Below are 24,193 nucleotides of genomic sequence, written 5' to 3' on the forward strand. Positions count from 1 at the left end.
CAGCAGAGGGCAGGGAAGCCAAGCAGCTGGGATCCTTCTCTGGGGAAGGGGGCACTGAGAAAGCGCTTGCAAACAGGGCACAAGCCCTCAGCCTCTGGAGGCGGCGCCTGTCAGGCGTGAAGGAAAGGGATCCCTTCTGGGAAGATGCTGTGGGCTTGCTGAGGCTCGAAGAACAGACGGTGCTGGCTGCTACCAGCGTGCTGCAGCAGCGGCAAGACAGAGCCGTGGTGGTTTTCCTCAGCTGGGCAGCTGAGCTCCAGCACAAGCGCTCTCTCCCTGCCCCTCCTCCAACGCCAAGGGGAGAAAAGAGGCTGGCAAGGGCTCAAGGGCTGCCAGAAGGACAGGGAGATCACTCCACAAGGAGCGTCACGGGCAAAGCAGGCTCAGCACAGCCTGTTCCAGTCCAGCCCGGGGCCTGCTCCTGCGGGGGCTCTCCACAGGCCGCGGCCTCCTCCAGGCCACAGCCACCTGCTCCACCGGGGGCTCCTCCACCCGCAGGGGGGCTGCAGCGTGGAGATCTGCTCCACGGGGGACCCATGGGCTGCAGGGGGACAGCCTGCTCCACCAGGGGCCTCTCCCTGCACAGGCCGCAGGGGAACTGCTGCTGTGAGCCTGGAGCACCTCCTGCCTCCTGCTGCACGGACCTTGGGGGCTGCACAGAGCTTTCTCACTCCTCCCTGAGCCAGACGCTGCTGGGCAGCAGCTTTTGTTCCCTTTCTTAGATGGGCTCTCCCCCAGGCGCAAACATCATCCTTTTGCTCTGCGTTCTGGGCAGCAGCGGGTGGGTCCCTCCTGGAAGGAGCCTCCTGGAAGCGGCTCTGAGCTCCCATGGGGCAGCTGCTGCATTCTCCTCACAGAGGACACCCCTGCAGCCCCCCGCTCCCACAGCCTGGCCACGCAAACCCAAGCCAAGACACCGAGCGAGCCTCCCTGATTGCCAGCCAGCAGCTGGCTCAGCCTGGGACCCCAGGCCAGTGCCCACAAGACTCTCCTGGGCCTTGAAAAGCAAGCCTTGTGGGGACGGAGCACCCACAAAGAATGGACTCACACAACAGGACTCCTTGCCAACACTGCCTCACAGACACCTGGGCCTTGAGCGGGTAGCTCACCTTGAGCGAACTCATTTCCTTCCCAGTAGCTGAAATGTGCCCTTTCGGGGGCATTTGGGGGCTACAGCGTGCTGCTGAGAGGGTTGTTGGAGCTCCTGCAGGGCAGTGCTTCCACTAAGGCAAGGCCTTTTCTGCATCTTCTACTGCCCTGCAAGCGAGGATGCTTGGGGCACACAAGAAGCTGGCAGGGGACACAGCTGCAGGGATTGCAGGGATTCCTAAAGTCATAGCCAAATACAAGAAAGACAGGAGGACGTGATGCTTCCGAGAGAAAGGAGCTCGCTTTGGGGTCCAAATCCATCCCTTTTTCAGGAAAGCAAGAGATGCTGTGCATTTCTCTCGTCCCCCTGAGACAGCCACTGGGTGACGATGGTGCCAAGTGTCTGGAAAGAGACCTTGCTTTCTCAGGCCCAGGTGTCCAGCTGCACACCAAGGCCGTCCCTGGCTTCCAGGCGCAGTTGCCAGGCCCAAGGCCGAGCTCCCCTGCGAACCCCCAGCCCAGCAGACCTTGCTCCTGGCATTGTGGAGCAGCCATTTCACGGCAGCCTTTTCCCCTGGCAGTCAGCTTAGCGCCGAAAGCTCTGTCACCGGGACACCCGAGAGCCGTGGCAGCTCAGCAGAGAGTCACTGTCAGCCTTGGAGCTCACAAAGGTGGGTGGCCGCAAGTGCCCTGAGCGTCCAGCTCGCAATGAGGACTGCTGTGGCACTCAAATTGTCACCTGTTTGCTGCGATGCTGGGATACCTGCTCTGGTAGCCTGGCATCAGAGGCCAGGGAAGCCAAGCAGCTGGGATCCTTCTCTGAGGCAGGGGACACTGAGAGTGGAAATGGAAATGGGGCACAAGCCCTCCGCCTCTCAAAGGAACCCCTCAGATGTTTAGGTATAGTAAACTTATGTATATCTGTGTGACTCTAGACCACAACATGTTAGTGTTCTGGTTTGTCCACTGCTTTGTTGTGGGGGCTTTGAGTTGGCCTCTACTCTTTAGGTGAATGCTGACTTCATATCTATGGTGCACTTTATTCTTAAAATGGGAAGTTTCTACCAATTTCCTGTCCAAAGTTCCTCATAAGCCAACTGCAATCATCATTTCAGATGTATCTCCCAACTTACACATTTCCTAATTCTCCTTGATATTTACTCAAGAAATGCATTTTCACAGAGACATCATATTTTTCTCTCAACTGGCATCTGGCTGAGCAGAATGATGTCCTTTAATTCCCTTCCACACAATAGGCAACTTGTTCCTTCTGTCTTCTGAACACTTCCTCCTAAGTTCAATGTGAATACAAGTGGCAGAATTTTGCCTCATGTCTTATATGTGTGGCAGGGCTGCCCTGTCAGGTGTATTTATACTGGAGAAAAAAAAAAAAAAAAAAAAGAATAGCCATACATACCATATAACCACTTAACTTTTTCAGTTCTTCTGTTAACAGTGCATGAACATGGGGTTTTGTTGTTTTATTGTTTGTTTTAAACTCCTGACTGCCATATAGCAAACATGACAAAAAAAAAAAAAAAAAAAAAAAAAAAAACACCCTTTGTTGAGAATCTCTAAGCATGGCTCTACTTTGTATTATCAAATGTCACTTCACCTGAACCATTTCAATCACAAGGGATATCCTTCTGTCAGGCTCGGTAGTACTTCCCAACTTTACGTCACCTGGAAATCTCAAAGCTCATATGTAATTTTTAGTCTTCGGCCACCATATCCGTACTGAACATACCTAAATTTGAAGTCATCTCTGCTCTGAATAGGAGGTTGGGTTTTCAGAGCTCCCTTCCAGCCTACATTTCTCCATGAGTCTTTGCCTCCTTAGCAGCTGCAGTTTCAGAACTGTCTCTGAGAATCACTACAGGTAACCTCTCCTTTGCCGGTAATTCCCTCTTCGAACAGTGTGAACAATTGCAAACTCCCTTGATTCACTTGCAGCCCCAAAGCCCAAATCCATAGATAAGGTATCAGAAGCTCACAGAAAGTGAAATAGATGTAGTTCATCCCCTGTGTAGGGGAACACTGGTCCTACAAAGGCAAGCTACTAAATTCTCTGGAAACAAATTAGCTTTAATAAATTATCTTGTAAATTCCACATTACCCGCTACTTCCCTAGTCTTATCTCTTCTTGCTACAAAACTTTGCCCAGCGTTGATGTCAAACTAACAGGCCTGCACTTGTCTGGATCACTCTTTACATTCTCCTGGACAGAAGTATATTTGTTACTCTCCCATTCTGGGGACTATCCCTCTATCCCTGATTTGCACAGTTGTGATGTATTTTTCCTACTTGAGTTGTTGTTCTGTGTGCCAATGCTGTTAATAGGCTAGGTAGATATCAGCTTGTCATTTTTCACTTGAATCACTGTAGATTTTTATTTCACCTCAGATGATGTTGTGCCTAGTGCCCTACCCTCATTTGCAATGGGAATCCTGTCACTGCCCTTAATATCACATTGTTGTTGCTGTTAGATGCAGGAAATAAGATTTGCAGCATTTGAGACATCATTAACTTTTGATCTATTTTTGCCTCGAGTATGCAACTGTCCTAATTTGTTCTCTTTGTTCCCCCTGGGTTCTGTGGCTTAAGTATCATTTACTATTATTGTTTAATTTCCTATGTGAAGGAGGTTTTGGGTCATTCGTACTTTATTTTTGCAGTTTTTAACCTCTGAAATGTACCTTTTCTCATTGCTTTTTTCCCATCTGAATTTTGAATTTTAACTCTGCCTTCTCTGCACTCCAGTCCCAGAGATGCTTAGTCAGACTCAATGATTCATTTCCTTAGATTTCAAAGTTTGCATTTGTAAGCCTCAAAAATTTCATTCTAAGCCTGGTTTTGTTTTATGTTTTGTTTTATCAGTTTTATGGTATGATAAGCTTTTGCTTCCACTGAAGGGTAGAAGTCATTATGAATAGTGCCAACAAAACAGAAACATAACAATGAAAATGATATTTGAATTCAGAATAGGTATTTAAAAAGTTCACCTTCTCCAGCACAAATGGGGAAAGTAAAATAAATAAATAAATAAATAGAGCAGTCCTAAATCATCAAAACTGGCCAAAGAATTAGAAGAAGCACTATTTTTCCAAGGCTGCAATGTTTTCCATTCATCTCACTGGGCCAGCAGAGCACTAGAGAGCTGGATGCACTGAACTCCTGGCTCATACCCTAAATGACCTGCAGGAAGATCTTCTTATCTCTGTCCCCCCGTTTCTCCTTTCAATCTCTGTTTTGTCTGTTTGTATCACTAGCTATCAAAGCGCTACTGAGATATGCACGTGCAGCACCCAGCACAACCTTGTTTCAGGCTCCAGTGGGACCTTTAGGCATTACCATCCTATAAACAAGTAACAGTGATAGTGAGCGTAATTACAGTCGTCAAACTATTCCAGCTCCACTTCATTAGCCATGCCCTGAGCTAAATAACATTTTAATCAGTCTGATATGTCACCTGTGGCTTTCTTCACTGTCACTTGCAATCCAGCAAACTCCTTCCTTCATGTTTCTAGATTAGACAGAGGGTTCTTAACTGCAGACATCCACTTCCCTGTTCAGGAAGCAGTGAGACCTTTCATCTTCACCCAGAATTAAGATGATATCCAAGCATCATGAGACACAGCGCGTGTGTCTCCTAGGCCCATCCCATAAGAGCAGGACATTTACCTCACATGAGAAGAAGACTTAATGCAGAGGCAAAGCAAGATACTCGGTGTCAAAGCCATGTCTGGATGATCATTAAAGACAGATCAAAATTACCCAGTACAGGAGGAAAATCTATCATTTGAAGAAGATTATGGTCTCTGATTATTAGTTTCAAAATTAGTTTTTTTCTTTGGATTTCCTCTGAACTTAAACTTAGTTTGGAATGCCTTTGGTTTTGAATAGTTCTGAAATTGTATTACTTCTCCTAAGTAAGTTGATAGTCTGTTCTATTTACGTGAAATTCAAATAATATTGTGAAGGATCTGCCATCACTTTTACTGTGTGCCAGGCCGAGAGCCTTCCTGTACTTAAAGGCAACCTATAGGAAAGCTGGGGAGGGGGTCTTTATCAGGGCCTGGAGTGACAGGACATGGACTAATAGCTTTACACTGAAAAGTTAGATTTCTAATATATGTTAGGAAGAAATTCTTTACTGATAGTACTTCACATCCAGCCACTCCAGCCCCTGGCATGTTCCCTGCAGCCCCTCCAAGCCTGGCACAGGCCCTACAGCTGGCTCCAGGGACGACCCCGTTGCTGTCTCAGGCACCAATACACACAAGGGGAAGGAATGCATGCAGAAGTCATCTCGTTTCGGAAGGGCAGAAAGTCCTCCCAAGAAGGGGAAGGAGCAAGAGGAAGGCGAGGCAGCCTACCCCAAGGTAGGGCCATCCCAGGGCACAGGAGGCTGTTGGAAAGGAGAGCAGAGAGAAAAGCATCAGGAAGCAGGTGATCCCCATCCCTGGGCGAGCTGCGAGCCATGGGACAAGATTGCAGCTGTCCTCCAGGCGAGCACATTGTCAGCTGGCTGCTGCGCTGCTGGGATAGCAGCTGCGGGAGCCTGGCAGCAGAGGGCAGGGAAGCCAAGCAGCTGGGATCCTTCTCTGGGGAAGGGGGCACTGAGAAAGCGCTTGCAAACAGGGCACAAGCCCTCAGCCTCTGGAGGCGGCGCCTGTCAGGCGTGAAGGAAAGGGATCCCTTCTGGGAAGATGCTGTGGGCTTGCTGAGGCTCGAAGAACAGACGGTGCTGGCTGCTACCAGCGTGCTGCAGCAGCGGCAAGACAGAGCCGTGGTGGTTTTCCTCAGCTGGGCAGCTGAGCTCCAGCACAAGCGCTCTCTCCCTGCCCCTCCTCCAACGCCAAGGGGAGAAAAGAGGCTGGCAAGGGCTCAAGGGCTGCCAGAAGGACAGGGAGATCACTCCACAAGGAGCGTCACGGGCAAAGCAGGCTCAGCACAGCCTGTTCCAGTCCAGCCCGGGGCCTGCTCCTGCGGGGGCTCTCCACAGGCCGCGGCCTCCTCCAGGCCACAGCCACCTGCTCCACCGGGGGCTCCTCCACCCGCAGGGGGGCTGCAGCGTGGAGATCTGCTCCACGGGGGACCCATGGGCTGCAGGGGGACAGCCTGCTCCACCAGGGGCCTCTCCCTGCACAGGCCGCAGGGGAACTGCTGCTGGGAGCCTGGAGCACCTCCTGCCTCCTGCTGCACGGACCTTGGGGGCTGCACAGAGCTTTCTCACTCCTCCCTGAGCCAGACGCTGCTGGGCAGCAGCTTTTGTTCCCTTTCTTAGATGGGCTCTCCCCCAGGCGCAAACATCATCCTTTTGCTCTGCGTTCTGGGCAGCAGCGGGTGGGTCCCTCCTGGAAGGAGCCTCCTGGAAGCGGCTCTGAGCTCCCATGGGGCAGCTGCTGCATTCTCCTCACAGAGGACACCCCTGCAGCCCCCCGCTCCCACAGCCTGGCCACGCAAACCCAAGCCAAGACACCGAGCGAGCCTCCCTGATTGCCAGCCAGCAGCTGGCTCAGCCTGGGACCCCAGGCCAGTGCCCACAAGACTCTCCTGGGCCTTGAAAAGCAAGCCTTGTGGGGACGGAGCACCCACAAAGAACGGACTCACACAACAGGACTCCTTGCCAACACTGCCTCACAGACACCTGGGCCTTGAGCGGGTAGCTCACCTTGAGCGAACTCATTTCCTTCCCAGTAGCTGAAATGTGCCCTTTCGGGGGCATTTGGGGGCTACAGCGTGCTGCTGAGAGGGTTGTTGGAGCTCCTGCAGGGCAGTGCTTCCACTAAGGCAAGGCCTTTTCTGCATCTTCTACTGCCCTGCAAGCGAGGATGCTTGGGGCACACAAGAAGCTGGCAGGGGACACAGCTGCAGGGATTGCAGGGATTCCTAAAGTCATAGCCAAATACAAGAAAGACAGGAGGACGTGATGCTTCCGAGAGAAAGGAGCTCGCTTTGGGGTCCAAATCCATCCCTTTTTCAGGAAAGCAAGAGATGCTGTGCATTTCTCTCGTCCCCCTGAGACAGCCACTGGGTGACGATGGTGCCAAGTGTCTGGAAAGAGACCTTGCTTTCTCAGGCCCAGGTGTCCAGCTGCACACCAAGGCCGTCCCTGGCTTCCAGGCGCAGTTGCCAGGCCCAAGGCCGAGCTCCCCTGCGAACCCCCAGCCCAGCAGACCTTGCTCCTGGCATTGTGGAGCAGCCATTTCACGGCAGCCTTTTCCCCTGGCAGTCAGCTTAGCGCCGAAAGCTCTGTCACCGGGACACCCGAGAGCCGTGGCAGCTCAGCAGAGAGTCACTGTCAGCCTTGGAGCTCACAAAGGTGGGTGGCCGCAAGTGCCCTGAGCGTCCAGCTCGCAATGAGGACTGCTGTGGCACTCAAATTGTCACCTGTTTGCTGCGATGCTGGGATACCTGCTCTGGTAGCCTGGCATCAGAGGCCAGGGAAGCCAAGCAGCTGGGATCCTTCTCTGAGGCAGGGGACACTGAGAGTGGAAATGGAAATGGGGCACAAGCCCTCCGCCTCTCAAAGGAACCCCTCAGATGTTTAGGTATAGTAAACTTATGTATATCTGTGTGACTCTAGACCACAACATGTTAGTGTTCTGGTTTGTCCACTGCTTTGTTGTGGGGGCTTTGAGTTGGCCTCTACTCTTTAGGTGAATGCTGACTTCATATCTATGGTGCACTTTATTCTTAAAATGGGAAGTTTCTACCAATTTCCTGTCCAAAGTTCCTCATAAGCCAACTGCAATCATCATTTCAGATGTATCTCCCAACTTACACATTTCCTAATTCTCCTTGATATTTACTCAAGAAATGCATTTTCACAGAGACATCATATTTTTCTCTCAACTGGCATCTGGCTGAGCAGAATGATGTCCTTTAATTCCCTTCCACACAATAGGCAACTTGTTCCTTCTGTCTTCTGAACACTTCCTCCTAAGTTCAATGTGAATACAAGTGGCAGAATTTTGCCTCATGTCTTATATGTGTGGCAGGGCTGCCCTGTCAGGTGTATTTATACTGGAGAAAAAAAAAAAAAAAAAAAAGAATAGCCATACATACCATATAACCACTTAACTTTTTCAGTTCTTCTGTTAACAGTGCATGAACATGGGGTTTTGTTGTTTTATTGTTTGTTTTAAACTCCTGACTGCCATATAGCAAACATGACAAAAAAAAAAAAAAAAAAAAAAAAAAAACACCCTTTGTTGAGAATCTCTAAGCATGGCTCTACTTTGTATTATCAAATGTCACTTCACCTGAACCATTTCAATCACAAGGGATATCCTTCTGTCAGGCTCGGTAGTACTTCCCAACTTTACGTCACCTGGAAATCTCAAAGCTCATATGTAATTTTTAGTCTTCGGCCACCATATCCGTACTGAACATACCTAAATTTGAAGTCATCTCTGCTCTGAATAGGAGGTTGGGTTTTCAGAGCTCCCTTCCAGCCTACATTTCTCCATGAGTCTTTGCCTCCTTAGCAGCTGCAGTTTCAGAACTGTCTCTGAGAATCACTACAGGTAACCTCTCCTTTGCCGGTAATTCCCTCTTCGAACAGTGTGAACAATTGCAAACTCCCTTGATTCACTTGCAGCCCCAAAGCCCAAATCCATAGATAAGGTATCAGAAGCTCACAGAAAGTGAAATAGATGTAGTTCATCCCCTGTGTAGGGGAACACTGGTCCTACAAAGGCAAGCTACTAAATTCTCTGGAAACAAATTAGCTTTAATAAATTATCTTGTAAATTCCACATTACCCGCTACTTCCCTAGTCTTATCTCTTCTTGCTACAAAACTTTGCCCAGCGTTGATGTCAAACTAACAGGCCTGCACTTGTCTGGATCACTCTTTACATTCTCCTGGACAGAAGTATATTTGTTACTCTCCCATTCTGGGGACTATCCCTCTATCCCTGATTTGCACAGTTGTGATGTATTTTTCCTACTTGAGTTGTTCTGTGTGCCAATGCTGTTAATAGGCTAGGTAGATATCAGCTTGTCATTTTTCACTTGAATCACTGTAGATTTTTATTTCACCTCAGATGATGTTGTGCCTAGTGCCCTACCCTCATTTGCAATGGGAATCCTGTCACTGCCCTTAATATCACATTGTTGTTGCTGTTAGATGCAGGAAATAAGATTTGCAGCATTTGAGACATCATTAACTTTTGATCTATTTTTGCCTCGAGTATGCAACTGTCCTAATTTGTTCTCTTTGTTCCCCCTGGGTTCTGTGGCTTAAGTATCATTTACTATTATTGTTTAATTTCCTATGTGAAGGAGGTTTTGGGTCATTCGTACTTTATTTTTGCAGTTTTTAACCTCTGAAATGTACCTTTTCTCATTGCTTTTTTCCCATCTGAATTTTGAATTTTAACTCTGCCTTCTCTGCACTCCAGTCCCAGAGATGCTTAGTCAGACTCAATGATTCATTTCCTTAGATTTCAAAGTTTGCATTTGTAAGCCTCAAAAATTTCATTCTAAGCCTGGTTTTGTTTTATGTTTTGTTTTATCAGTTTTATGGTATGATAAGCTTTTGCTTCCACTGAAGGGTAGAAGTCATTATGAATAGTGCCAACAAAACAGAAACATAACAATGAAAATGATATTTGAATTCAGAATAGGTATTTAAAAAGTTCACCTTCTCCAGCACAAATGGGGAAAGTAAAATAAATAAATAAATAAATAGAGCAGTCCTAAATCATCAAAACTGGCCAAAGAATTAGAAGAAGCACTATTTTTCCAAGGCTGCAATGTTTTCCATTCATCTCACTGGGCCAGCAGAGCACTAGAGAGCTGGATGCACTGAACTCCTGGCTCATACCCTAAATGACCTGCAGGAAGATCTTCTTATCTCTGTCCCCCCGTTTCTCCTTTCAATCTCTGTTTTGTCTGTTTGTATCACTAGCTATCAAAGCGCTACTGAGATATGCACGTGCAGCACCCAGCACAACCTTGTTTCAGGCTCCAGTGGGACCTTTAGGCATTACCATCCTATAAACAAGTAACAGTGATAGTGAGCGTAATTACAGTCGTCAAACTATTCCAGCTCCACTTCATTAGCCATGCCCTGAGCTAAATAACATTTTAATCAGTCTGATATGTCACCTGTGGCTTTCTTCACTGTCACTTGCAATCCAGCAAACTCCTTCCTTCATGTTTCTAGATTAGACAGAGGGTTCTTAACTGCAGACATCCACTTCCCTGTTCAGGAAGCAGTGAGACCTTTCATCTTCACCCAGAATTAAGATGATATCCAAGCATCATGAGACACAGCGCGTGTGTCTCCTAGGCCCATCCCATAAGAGCAGGACATTTACCTCACATGAGAAGAAGACTTAATGCAGAGGCAAAGCAAGATACTCGGTGTCAAAGCCATGTCTGGATGATCATTAAAGACAGATCAAAATTACCCAGTACAGGAGGAAAATCTATCATTTGAAGAAGATTATGGTCTCTGATTATTAGTTTCAAAATTAGTTTTTTTCTTTGGATTTCCTCTGAACTTAAACTTAGTTTGGAATGCCTTTGGTTTTGAATAGTTCTGAAATTGTATTACTTCTCCTAAGTAAGTTGATAGTCTGTTCTATTTACGTGAAATTCAAATAATATTGTGAAGGATCTGCCATCACTTTTACTGTGTGCCAGGCCGAGAGCCTTCCTGTACTTAAAGGCAACCTATAGGAAAGCTGGGGAGGGGGTCTTTATCAGGGCCTGGAGTGACAGGACATGGACTAATAGCTTTACACTGAAAAGTTAGATTTCTAATATATGTTAGGAAGAAATTCTTTACTGATAGTACTTCACATCCAGCCACTCCAGCCCCTGGCATGTTCCCTGCAGCCCCTCCAAGCCTGGCACAGGCCCTACAGCTGGCTCCAGGGACGACCCCGTTGCTGTCTCAGGCACCAATACACACAAGGGGAAGGAATGCATGCAGAAGTCATCTCGTTTCGGAAGGGCAGAAAGTCCTCCCAAGAAGGGGAAGGAGCAAGAGGAAGGCGAGGCAGCCTACCCCAAGGTAGGGCCATCCCAGGGCACAGGAGGCTGTTGGAAAGGAGAGCAGAGAGAAAAGCATCAGGAAGCAGGTGATCCCCATCCCTGGGCGAGCTGCGAGCCATGGGACAAGATTGCAGCTGTCCTCCAGGCGAGCACATTGTCAGCTGGCTGCTGCGCTGCTGGGACAGCAGCTGCGGGAGCCTGGCAGCAGAGGGCAGGGAAGCCAAGCAGCTGGGATCCTTCTCTGGGGAAGGGGGCACTGAGAAAGCGCTTGCAAACAGGGCACAAGCCCTCAGCCTCTGGAGGCGGCGCCTGTCAGGCGTGAAGGAAAGGGATCCCTTCTGGGAAGATGCTGTGGGCTTGCTGAGGCTCGAAGAACAGACGGTGCTGGCTGCTACCAGCGTGCTGCAGCAGCGGCAAGACAGAGCCGTGGTGGTTTTCCTCAGCTGGGCAGCTGATCTCCAGCACAAGCGCTCTCTCCCTGCCCCTCCTCCAACGCCAAGGGGAGAAAAGAGGCTGGCAAGGGCTCAAGGGCTGCCAGAAGGACAGGGAGATCACTCCACAAGGAGCGTCACGGGCAAAGCAGGCTCAGCACAGCCTGTTCCAGTCCAGCCCGGGGCCTGCTCCTGCGGGGGCTCTCCACAGGCCGCGGCCTCCTCCAGGCCACAGCCACCTGCTCCACCGGGGGCTCCTCCACCCGCAGGGGGGCTGCAGCGTGGAGATCTGCTCCACGGGGGACCCATGGGCTGCAGGGGGACAGCCTGCTCCACCAGGGGCACAGCCTGCTCCACCAGGGGCCTCTCCCTGCACAGGCCGCAGGGGAGCTGCTGCTGTGAGCCTGGAGCACCTCCTGCCTCCTGCTGCACGGACCCTGGGGGCTGCACAGAGCTTTCTCACTCCTCCCTGAGCCAGACGCTGCTGGGCAGCAGCTTTTGTTCCCTTTCTTAGATGCAAGATCTTCTTAAATTCAGTCCAGCCAAGTAGGAAAAGTAAATGTGGACAGCTGTATCTTGGCAAAGAAGATAGTAGGGAGCAAGGAGGTTCAGCGTTCAAGATGGAAGGTGATGCCATGAGGCTTACAGGCTAGTAATGTTCTAGTGAAACCCAGCCTTCCTAAAGAAACCTGCCTGACTACTTGATGTGAGTAACAGACTCTGTTCAGCTCTTTCCTAACATAGAAACGGTGCTGACTGCTTCTTCAGAGTAACAGAAGTTCGTGATACTACTGAAATAGTTGTGGTTCAGATGTAGATCTGATTTCTCCTAAGCACACTGAATTCACAACTGTTGATCCTCCAGAGGAGGCTTTGCAATTGAACACCTGGAGAATAGGTAAATTTCCCGCCGTTGTTCTCCTCTCCTCTTGTTTTGTTTTGTTTTGTTTTGTTCCTAGTAGCATAGGCTTAAGACTCTGAAGAAACAGGCTGCTTTTTTTCATTTCCAGCACTGGCTGTTCCTCCTGAGCCCCGCCTTCTATTTTTGCAGTCATAGGATATGTGAATGTAAATTCGTGGAGAGAGGTAGAAAACTCTTTCAACTGGTGTTTTTTCGGCTATGTGGGGAGAAGAAATAGAGTGGCTTTGAATATTCTGGCTCTTATTCAGAGCAGCATGTGGAGGGAGACAGATGCGTTTGCTTTTTTAGTGCAATGGCTTCAGAAGCAAGAGGGGAAAAAGCACTTTCTCTGGGAGCTGAAGAAGGTGTCCTAATCACCGGAGAGGTTTCTAAATGGCATATCTTTGCGAGCGTTCCTGTAGTCCGGAGGTTTTTGTTTGTTTGTTTGACGTTGGAAGGTTTTACTCTTAATATTCACGTCCTTCAGCAGAAGTGAGAAATGTGATTTTATTTTGTGCAGTGTCGTGGACCCTCCGAAATCTCCTGGGAACGATGAATACCTCGCCCAGTACCAATGTGATGACGGTGGAGACAAGGAGAAAGCAAGAAGATCAAAAGAACGTGACCTCATTTCAAAAGAAACCGTTTTGTCTGGCAAAGAGTCTTGTGAGCCTGGTGAGAAATTGCGGCATACTTCCTCTCTCGAGTCTGACACTGAATGTAGCTCTAAAAACCTTTCCTCCTCAGCTGTTACAGAGAGATGCCAAGATACAAAGGACAAGACTAAAACCACTGAGAAAGAGCATTACCAAAGCAAGAGGGAACATGCTCCTAGTGAAGAGAAGGAGAGTCAAAAAGCAGGTCCTTCCAGCAAGAGAAGGATAAAGTTGAATACAAAGAATACAAACTTGAGCTCCTGATTGGCTTCATGCTGAACTCTGTGCTGTTCTTGTCCTAATCTTGGTCTCTCCATAGATAATGTGGTTTAAATCCAAATAGAATCGTGCGATGAGGAAGATCTCACTGCAACAAATTCAACATCTAAAATCAAAGTTGACATTTTCCGTGATTTTCTTCCTGAGCAGAAGTGTGCGGTACTCCTTTTATATTAACGTAGAGATTATTTCAAACAGTCTTGAAGTGCTTGATGACTTAACAGTCTGCAGATTTATTATCAAATCAAAAAAACCCCGACTTGGTAGACTATTTTTTTCCCAGTTTTGAATGACCACTAGGAAGAAGGTTATTCCGGCATCAAGAAAGTCATGTGGAATGTAACAAAATTTACTGAACCAGTAAGTAAAACTTATATTTTTCTATTTGTTCCATTGTTTCAACTCTTCTGACCCTTCTGGACGGCATAGATAACAGAGGGGAGATCGTGGTAATCGGAGCTACTAACAGACTGGATTCTATAGATCCTGCTTTACGAAGACCAGGACGCTTTGGCAGACACTTCCTCTTCAACTTGCCAAATAAAGAGGTGAGAACTTAAATTCAACGTTAGTGCTACCATGGCAAAGTCCAACTTTATAGGAAAAAAAAAAAATATTGACAACTTGAACAAAAGAGTGATACGTGGAGACACTGCGTTGTTCCATGGAGGACAAATCTGGTACTGGATATATATGGTCAGGATGATACCACCAAGTAGTTAGTTCTATAATCAAACCTTTCATTCCCAAAGTTGTACCTGTTTGCTTAATTATTTAGTCCACTTGGGTGTTTTCATCATGAAGTTGTGTTTTTGGTCTCAATCCTTCACTTATGAATGAATAGGGGACGTGTTTGCATTTGATTGTGCCCCTGCTCGGTGGTAGTAGTTTGAGTCATAATTCTTTTCTTCTTTATAGTAATTGTAGCAATTGGAAGCATTGTGCCAGAAGTGCTTTCTGTGAATTTACTGACTGGAAAGCAAATGTGATGAAGTAATGAGACTGTCCCAATGAAAGCTTGCTAAGTTTTAGAGAAGTTTTTTGGACAGCAAAGAAATGTTTCTGGATAAATTTTTCATTACAGTATTTTCCTCTGGGTCCTTAGGTCTCGTAGTTTGGAAACTTGTTATTGAAGCTATAAATGCCTTTTCTTTCACTGTAGGTTCCTAGAAAAAGTTCAGTATAACAAATAAGAAATATTCAATTTCCTGGTTGACAATGCAGAGTGTATATTAAATAACTGTAAAATACTTGAAAGTTGAGCAAGTAAGAAAAGTGTATTAGTAGATGAGGGGTTTTGAGGGAGGACTGTTTTGTTTTTTGTTGTTTGTTTGTTTGCCTTTTGGTTTGTTTGTTTCTTGTTGGTATTTTTAAGGAAAACTTGGGACAAGCTAAAATGCAATGATTTTGCTTCCAGGCTAGAAAAGAAATTGTCAAGATTCATACTCGTGACTGGACCCCTCAGCCACCGGACATGTTGCTTGATGAACTAGCTGAGAAATGCATTGGTAAGACTGAAACAGAAACGGATTCTTGCTTGTGACCAAGTTGTAAAGAACCTTAGCTTGTACCAGGCAGTACCCATGCTCTTGTGCCTTGTTGCACAACTAGTCAACGAGGCAGCTGGCACGCCTTCATAGCAATCTGTGTGAGATCCTTTCATCTATTTACTCTTTGTTGTCGTTCCTCTTGTTGTCTGAGAACATTAAGTGGTTCTGGGGCATCTTCCTCAAGAGTATAGTTTTTGATGAGGAGTCTGCTTCAGCTGCATAAGTGCAGGATATCAGGCAGTGAGCAACATGAAACATCCTTGCAGAGCGGTAGCACTTTGAATTCCCTGTTATGCTGTTTGGTTTTGGCATTACAAATTCTTTAAATGTTGCATGTTGTAAACCTGGGCCTTGACTGATGTAACGTTTGATTTTTGTTTGTTAGGAGACTGTGGTGCAGATATCAAATCCCTCTGTACTGAAGCTGCGCTGTGCTCTCTACGCCAATGCTATCCTCAGATTTATGCAAGTAGGGAGAAGTTGCTACTAGACGTTAATTCTATTAAAATAAAAGCAAAGGACTTTTTCATGGCTATGAAGAAGGTTGTTCCAGCTTCAAACCGGATCAAGGCTTCACCCGTACAAGCACTATCACCCATTTTCAAGCCACTTTTTCAAAGATCAGTAGAGAATATTTTACAAGTTGTGCAGAAGATCTTCCCGCATGCACAGATTGCACTAAAGGAGGACCGACAGCAAGGTATAACCACAGCATCCACTTCTTTATAATTCTGCTAAAGCAAAAACTTGTGGTTTGTGCAATCAACTTATAGCTTTCAGACATAATGGTGGTAGAATTTTATTATTTGCATGTGCATGTCTTTTTTTTGGGCAAGTCTGGAATACAACACATAGGTTTTATTGTGGATTCGAAACTGAAATGCCAAATGGAAGCTCTGAATGACTCAATACACAGTAAAGGACGATGCGTTCTCTACTGAAGCATCCTGCTTCTGACGGCAGCTAAGATAATTAGCATTTGTAGAGGTTGACTTGAGGTTTGAAGTATAAGGCACCTATTTTTCTTTAAAAAATCAAAACTCAGATCTTTGGAGGGGAAGCATTTCTAGGTCAATGTTTCTAATTCCTTTCTGAAGAATGTCAGGACCAGGATACAAGTATAACTGGTCTAAGCTAAATATTGTTTTAGCTATCATCCTTTTTAACCAGTCTCCTAATTTAAACGTTTGTGGATCGTACTATACACGTGCACATGAGATCAATTAGCATTGATATTTACTAGATGAATGGAATTCTGTGGCCATCACATCCTTTATCCCCATGCTTTCATTGTGGGAACCTCCTCCAGAAAGAAATGGTCTTGTTTGTTTGTTTGTTTGTTTTTTTAGCTATTTAGCAACTGCAGAAATTGTTCGTAATCTCCTTTATTCTAAGGGGGAGAAAAAAATCACCAAGAGTAGCGTACCTTATACATACACATCAGTGGTACTTAGTAGAGCTTTGTAGGGCCTTGTGCCATCTCCTTAGATCTGTGGTGGGCTGAACTCTAGGAAATAGCTTTCAGTGTGTGCTCTCAAATGAAGAAAGGGTTTTGGCACTGATTTAGAAGCTGTATTAATGGAAGAGAAAGAGACAAAGGCTATTCAGGAAAGTTAACAAACCTCTTTTGCCTTTCAGAGCATTTCAATCCTATTTTACAAGATGATATGTTTGACAGTGATGACGATGCATCCTTGGTTTCTGGAGATGAATTAAAAGATGGAATGCCTAACGGACCAGAGAAAAAATGCCTCTGTTTCAGCAGGTAAAGAAAGATAGATCCCTGTTATGTTTAAATTCTCAGGTCTGCTGAGTCTTTGTAAACAGTTCCAGCTGTTAAAAGTGCGAGGGGTGGTAGACGAAGGGGCAACATCAAGTTTGTGTGTTGAAGGGGTGCTTGGTATTCACAAGAAGAAAGGGTGGAGGGACTAAAGTTGTAATGAAGTTGCTCTGAATGACCAAATTGAAAAGCCCAGGCTTCTCTTCGTAAGCCAAAGTGATCCGTAGACTACCAGAACACGTTGACTTAATCCATGGCATTCTTTGAAAGACTCAAGACCACATAAATGTGCAGTCTGTCCTTTTAGCTAAAAATAGCCCAACTTTATGGGTTTGTGTTGCCACCTTTTGCCCTTCTGTTTTCCAGGATTGTTAAACCAGTAGTGAATTATGTAGCAGAAAGAAAACTGAGAAATGGCTTGTTAAAACACCTTGAGAAAAATGTGAATGGTGTCTTTATTTGTTAAGCCACCAAGTTGTGTTAATCTTGTGCTATTTTAGTATGGAAGTCATGCAAGCCCACAGTTGGAAAGTTAGATCATGTTGTCACAGCTGGATCAGTTATTTTTCTCAGTTTCTATTGCTGTGCTGTCCAGAAGATTTTCTGTCCTCTAGAGCAAGGCTAAGTCTCTAGCATCTTTGATTTAAGCCAGCAGAGGTACAGCCTGATTGTAGTGGGGAAACAAATGCTCCTCACCAATTTATTTTTAAATAAAAATAAATTTAAAATAAAGTATATAATAAATATATAATAAATAATAAATTTATAATAAAGTAAAGCAAGATTGCAGGGATATTAATTTGCAGTCTTGGTTTAGTAAAGAATAGGAAACACAAGGGAAGAAGGTGAAACAATTGGAATGAGTGAATAACTTAACTGGAAATCTTACATGTATTTAATGTACCGCTGCCATTTGGATTATTTGGGGAGGGAAAAGAAAGTCTATAGGAAAATTACTTGGAACATCTGTGTGTCTATTCAGCACCTCATTTATAAGCTTGTTTTCTTAACTCTTGTTCTAGGAGTGCTTTCTGCGAACCAACATCATGCCAGCCCCGTCTGCTAATAGTAGGAAAAGAAGGGTACGGCCAGGTTTCTTACGTGGCACCCGTGGTGTTGCACGCTTTGGAGAAGTTTCCCATTCACACCCTGGACCTTTGTGTTCTGCTTACAAACGTTGCATCGCCAGAAGAAATCTGCGGACAGGTACCTTTTTTTCTTTTTCTTCTCATCGGATTCACTGACTGTATGTAAAGGATCAATCGAGTTGCAAGTAAGGTGAGCAAAATTCATTGGTAATGGAGGTGGCCTTGTTTTAATGTGCTGGGATGTTTGCTTCTGTCTGAAAATCCCCTTTTCATTTAGACAGCACCACAAACAATCTGGATGTTGTACATGTCCACATTTTCCATACCCAATTTTACAGTGAGGCTGTTGCTAGCAGCTCAGGAAGCTGGGCGGTGTTGCTAATAAACATCTCTTTGTGGAAAGAAATGCTGCTCATGTCACTGGGATCCAGAAAGTAGTTCTCATTGCCTCCTAAGACTGTGTGCTCCCGGTAGATGGCTCTGTATCAGACTGCATGTCGGCTACTTTTTGTAGGCTTCTTCTAAATTATATTAGTAAGGCAACCAAGGTTTGGGGCTTCTGTTTATTTTGTTTTTGCACGGACATACACAACTTGTGCTGTTGCAGTATGTGCAATAAAAGCATTAACATTCAGAAAACACTTCATTTGCACGGTGATGTGGTTTTAACTAGAAAAAATGAACAGATTTGGTGCTTTTACTTTTAGGCAGGAAATCCATTTTCTTGTTTGGCATCACTACCTTAAAATACTTTTACCTTTAGTGGAAACGTTTGAGAGCCATACAAGTAAGGACAGACATGTTACACGACTGAATACTGATGTGTCCCTTAAGCGGGACATTTCCTTTCTTTGTTATGCGATGATTGTGGCTGTGGCCATATAGCTACGGTGTCTAGCCACTGCCTGAATATATCCTTCCCATCTTCTGACTAGAGTTCTCCGAATACTGATAATCTGAAAGGGTGCACAGAGAAATTCCTTATGTGAAAGGGTGCTTGCCACTCTGTTCACATAGTTTCATTTCATGGGGCAGTCAGATGGCTATGTAGCTATGTATTAAGAGGTTCTTGTACGTGTTTTAGTTTTCTTACGCAAGCTTTCCTTTTCACTAGCTGATCCGAAATGCTCAGAAGACAGCACCAAGCACAATTTATGTCCCAGATATCCATTTATGGTGGGACAACGCTGGACCTGCCTTGAAACTTACTTTTCTAACTCTACTACGTAACATTCCAGCATTTTTGCCAGTTTTGCTGCTTGCTCCGTCTGATGTACGTCACTAGATCTCCCAGAAGAGGTATTTGTCAATACCTTCCTTACTATTTCTTCAGTGTCTTGCAATTTATGAATGCTTTCAGCATCAAAATGCTGTGCTTTCTTAAATGCATGCTGTTATTACTCAGGCACCCTAACAAATCACTTAAAATTTGCTTAGAGAAAAAAATACTGTGAAAGCATCTGCTTAAGTTTTTTTCTGAGTCAAGCAAGTGACTTTCACCCCCTTCTCACACATGCAAATAATAAATTAATACAATAATTCTGGTGGCTACAAAGTGGTTCAGTCAAGAATATGCAGTGCTTGAAATGACAAGAGGAGGTTTTTACTGAAGAGATTTCTTCTGACAGTCTGCCATTCCATGCTATGTTGGGTAAACTGCTAATAATGCAATTTAGTAGAGAATTGAAACACTTTGATTAAAAAAAAATAAGTAAATCAGTTTCTTTCTTCATATAGGCCAAAGCTTTCCAAGCTGGAAAGCTGAGTTCCAATTTCTGCTAAAGTAACTTTGGAATCGAATTCTAGTTGTATTCCTAAATAAACTGTAGTAAAAGTAGGTGCAGAACTTCATTGACTTCTGAGAGTTTACATTAAGGGAAGGTGCCCAAAACAGGACCACGCTGTTGTCATTCTGATGATTTGGTCTCAGTCACTGGGGGAAGAGAACGGGTCTTACCTAGACGTGTTTATTATCAACTGCTTTGAAAGTGCTTGAGTTCCCACAGAAGTTTTTGTACAGGCTGTAAATTCCTTCTAAAATAAGTAGTGAAATTCCTCACCTACCTTTTAATACTAGAACTTGAAAATGGAGGAAGACGTAGAGGTACTAGCTACTTCAGACACCTTTTGGGAGAGAAATAAAAACTCAGCAAAAAGCCCTCACTTGTCTGCTGAAGCCTGTCTCTTCCCTCGATAGCCATAAAGGTTCTAAGTAAAGGCTGCAGCAAGACAAGTAAATACAAAGGAGGCGCTGTTGGATGTGGTGAAAGCCATTACTTTACCAGTGTAGCGTACAATCCCTTCAGCGAGCTTTAATTCTACAGGTGATTCTTAAAGGTGATATTTGAATTTGCCGTGCCAGCCTCTGAAAATGTAGCGTTTTAAGGCCAGGATGATAACTTTTTTCAGTTTGTGTTCTTCAGGTTATTCTTAATTTGAAAAGGTACTCGTCTTTTTGGAATAGAAGATGAGTTTTTTGTGGCTTTAAATCTGAAATGTCTTTCCTCCTTCTGCTTTAGATGCAAAAATTATTTAATAAGGAATTTGGAGAAGTGTGCAATATTGAGTTGCCTGGTAGGGCAGAGAGAGCAGCCTTTTTTTGAGGACCTAATTCTAAATGAAGTGGCTAAGCCTCCCGTAAAGAAAAGAGGTGAGGAGGATATGAGAAGTACATCTAAAACTTTCCTATCGAAGTTACTAGCTCTTTGGGCTTTGCTTTGGTGGTCATTTTCTGTCAGTAATTTGTCATATGCTTGTATTTGAGTACTGTAAATTGGCTAATTTTTCCTGATGAATTGAAGTTGATTGGACATTGGAACTTGTGCCTGTAGCACCACCAGCTGAGCCTCAGAAGCCACAAGAGGAAGAAGTAGGGATGCTGGAGGAGGAAGAGGAGGATACCTTGCGTGACCTTAGAATTTTCTTGAGGGACGTTACTCACAGACTTGCCACTGACAGACGTTTCAGGGAATTTGCAAAGCCAGTTGACCCACAGAAGGTAAAGTAGTGCTGATCCGTGTGTGTCTGTAACTTCTCAGTGTTCGTACTTCTCAGCGTTTTGGGGAAGGTTCAACTTTGTTTTTAGGGCTGCACTGTAAGGATTTTGCAAGAAGCAGAGGCAGTGCTTTTACTTCTGCTGACTCTCAAATGTGTCTTATGGGATTATTCGCTGAAAGCCCTGGTTTCATTCTAAAAAGCCAGTCCAAATGCCAACACAGTTTGCTCGTGAAAAAGCTTTGATATGTAGGCGTGTCACAGCACTGCAAAGCACAGAGATCTTTCCTTATAATGACAAACAGTATTTACAGGACTACTTGAGTGAAGTCTGAAGCCCTTTCTTGGACTGTCAGTTCCTGTGGGAACAGGAATAGGAGCAGCAGTTTGTAAAACTAAGTTTTGAGATCCTGTTCTCTGTTTCATCTGGAACTCCTCAATAGGAATCAACCATAAGTGCAGTGTGTTTTCTTTTTCCTCCAATTGGCTGCTTAGATGCCTTTTTCTCCTTAATTTATGAGATAAGCCTAAACTAGGGGCGTATATTTCAAAGACAGATGTAACTTGAATATACCTGCGGATCAGCAAAGTCCTCTTGATGTGGGCCTCCACTGGCTTTTCTTCCCCTTTTCTCCTAGGTTCTTGAGCTGTGAAAAATCTAGACAGATACATATGTCCTCATCTGAACTGGTCATTAGGCTCCTCTTCTGGTCTGAGGGAAGAAATGAGCACCTCAGGGCCCAGTTATCTCATTCTAAAGTAGATGCCTGCAATAGGTACTTCACAGGTGCAATTCATGCACCTTTTCCTCAATGTCAACAACAAAGAGAATGCCGGATGGCTTGCTCAGCTTTCACTGTTGTGATTTTCTGAAGCAAAGTGAAATGAATCTCCCACCCTCAGTGTTTCTTCTCTACCATGCACGTGCTTCTGACCTCCCTACTTCTTGTTGTCCTCTCGTGGCCGCTCTAATGAAAAATGAAAAAGCCCTTCCATTTTTGAGAAGCAAACTGGTTAATTTCAGCATCTTCTGATGCATCGCAAATGTTCAGAGTTTTTAGGAAGTCGTTTATTTAAAGTCTTCAGAATAATTTTGGTAGACAGTGTGCAAGGTTAAGAAAACCTCTGAATGCTTGTATTTGATCTGCAGGTACCTGACTATGCCACAAGGATTAAAGAGCCGATGGATCTTTCAACAGTTCTGACTCAAATTGACTCGCGCCAGTACCTCGCTGCCGGAGACTAGCTGAAGGACATCGATCTAATCTGTAACAATGCCTTAGAGTACTACCCGGATCAAAGATCTACAGGTGAGGATGTGCTTTTTAGCCCTAGTTTAAAAAATCTGTCAAACGTATAGATGGATAAATGCTGTGTGCGGACAATAGACTTCGGATGGATTAGCTGATTTTGGACGTCCAGACTGTAAATATTTTATCATTTTGCTACTTGGGCATGGAATTGTGATATAAGTGTTCCCAAGGAACTAGTGCTTTTGTTTTAATTAACTTCGATGTTGTTATGCTGAAAATATTCACTGAGAGAACCTTTCGGAACCAACCTATGAAGAAAGCAATTTTCTTCTGTGATCAAAAGAGTTTCATTGGTTGGTAGACAACATTCAGTTAAAGTGTGTAAAATTTCAGATCGTCACAGCGCCTATGTTTTGCAAGACACTGCATATTCAATGGTGAGGAACGAACTGGATACAGAGTTTAGACGACTTTGTGAACAAATTAAAGAATCTCGTGAGAAAAGAGGTACGTGCTTTAACGCTAAGGATTTGAAGACTTGTCTCTGCATTTGTAACTGAAAATGCATGACGAAGATCTTTGGTATCTATTCTTTCTTGCAAGGTCGCACCTCTGCAGCGTGTGCTCCATGCGACAACTCCAAGTCACCACAGCAGAACCCTGCTACTGAAGACGAGAAACCAGATGAAGAGAGTAATGAAAATGAGGAGATGCCAGCGGCACCTGTAGATGCCAGTACACCCATTTCTAATGGCAAGTTGCATTTTATTCAGCTGCTCTTGTCATTCATACCTTCTCTGTTCTTGAGGCGCAACAGGTGTCTCTGATGCCTGGCTCTTTATGGCAGAGGTAGTTTGTTTTCAAATTGACTTCCAAATGGGAGAGAGAAATCCAGAGGTCATTCATTCAATATAGCGATGAATTAAAGTTCAAAGAAAGTTGGTTCATTTGATGTACTCTTACTGGAACTTCATTTTGTAAACAGAACGACCCCCCACTCAAGGATATGACAGCTTCCCTCCCGTACTAAAAATGATAGTACTCACCCTTGTAGGAGCAGCAATGTGAAGAAGGTCAAGGGCAGTAAGAAGGGTTCGAAGCTTTGATATAACAAGCCTTTCACTTTTTTTGACAGAGCTCCTAATAAGCATCTTTAGCAAGGTCTGGAGATGGGAGAAAAACTCAAACTAGATTTTAATTCTAGGATGTATAATGTCAAGCTTGACTGTTCCTCTGAACAGTCAATTGAATTTAAATTTTTTTAATTTAAATTAATTAGTTTATTTTTTTTTAATTTAAATTCAACTGAATTTAAAGTTTTGAATTTAAATTCCAATTGAATTTATTGAAAAAAATTCCAATTGAATTTAATGTTTTGTTGTTGTAGTTTTTCACGAAACACTAAGTTTATGTGAAAGGTTTTGCTGCAATATCTTTTTGCCAAGGATATTAAGCTTAAGTTATCCACAAGAAAACGGTGGGGAAAAGGAAGCTTTAGTTTTGAAAGTTTTTTTTTTTTTTTTTTTTTTTTTTCTCTCCAGGTTTTTCTTGAGCACAGCAGCGTTTCAGTGTCTGCCTGCCATTAGTTGCCCCACTACCAAGTCAGGAGGGTCAATTAAACTTGCGTGAGGCAGAATTTCTTTATCTGAATCTACGTGGTTCACATAAATATATTCTTGTTTCCTTCTTTCCCTAGGATTATTCTTCTCCCAGTAATGAATGTTTCAACGGACACCGTTGAAGATCAATGAGCAAAAGCATCCTGCGGTGTTCAGTCTCCAGCTTTGAAGAAAGTATGGCGATACTGAGGGGAAATGTCAAGAGAAGACGCTTTTCAAGGTACTGTATTTCTATATGTTCAATCTCTGTTCGATTTGTAGATTGAAAAGCAAGAGAGAAAGCATGTGCAGTGAGTTGTGGCCTGATAAACCTCCGGCTAAAATCAGCAGAGGCCTATGAGCATGCTGATGGCGTACCAGTACCTTAAAACTAGAATCCCTCTTCTCAGTGAAAGTCTTCTGCTTTTCTAAAAAAAACCTGTTTTTTTCCCCAACCCCTTTGAGGTGTTGTTGTGGTTTAACCCGGCCGGCAGCTAAACACCACACAGCCCTTCTGCAACCCTCCCACCTCCCTCTCTGGGATGGGGGAGAGAAACGGGA

The 24,193-nt window shown here is 44.7% G+C and overlaps 2 long non-coding RNA genes across 2 annotated transcripts in view; both read left to right on the forward strand.

Moving 5' to 3' along the window:
- LOC311428500 overlaps positions 1 to 24,193 on the forward strand; it is a 61,265-nt gene that overhangs the window by 19,613 nt on the left and 17,459 nt on the right. The window lies entirely within an intron of this gene.
- On the forward strand, positions 21,936 to 22,764 carry LOC311428497. The gene is made up of 3 exons (XR_014687743.1): positions 21,936 to 22,091; positions 22,428 to 22,541; positions 22,638 to 22,764. It is a non-coding gene; the product is annotated as an uncharacterized lncRNA (long non-coding RNA).

This window comes from Aythya ferina (genome assembly GCF_964211825.1).
Source record: "Aythya ferina genome assembly, contig: HAP1_SCAFFOLD_86, whole genome shotgun sequence".
Classification (NCBI taxonomy): domain Eukaryota; kingdom Metazoa; phylum Chordata; class Aves; order Anseriformes; family Anatidae; genus Aythya; species Aythya ferina.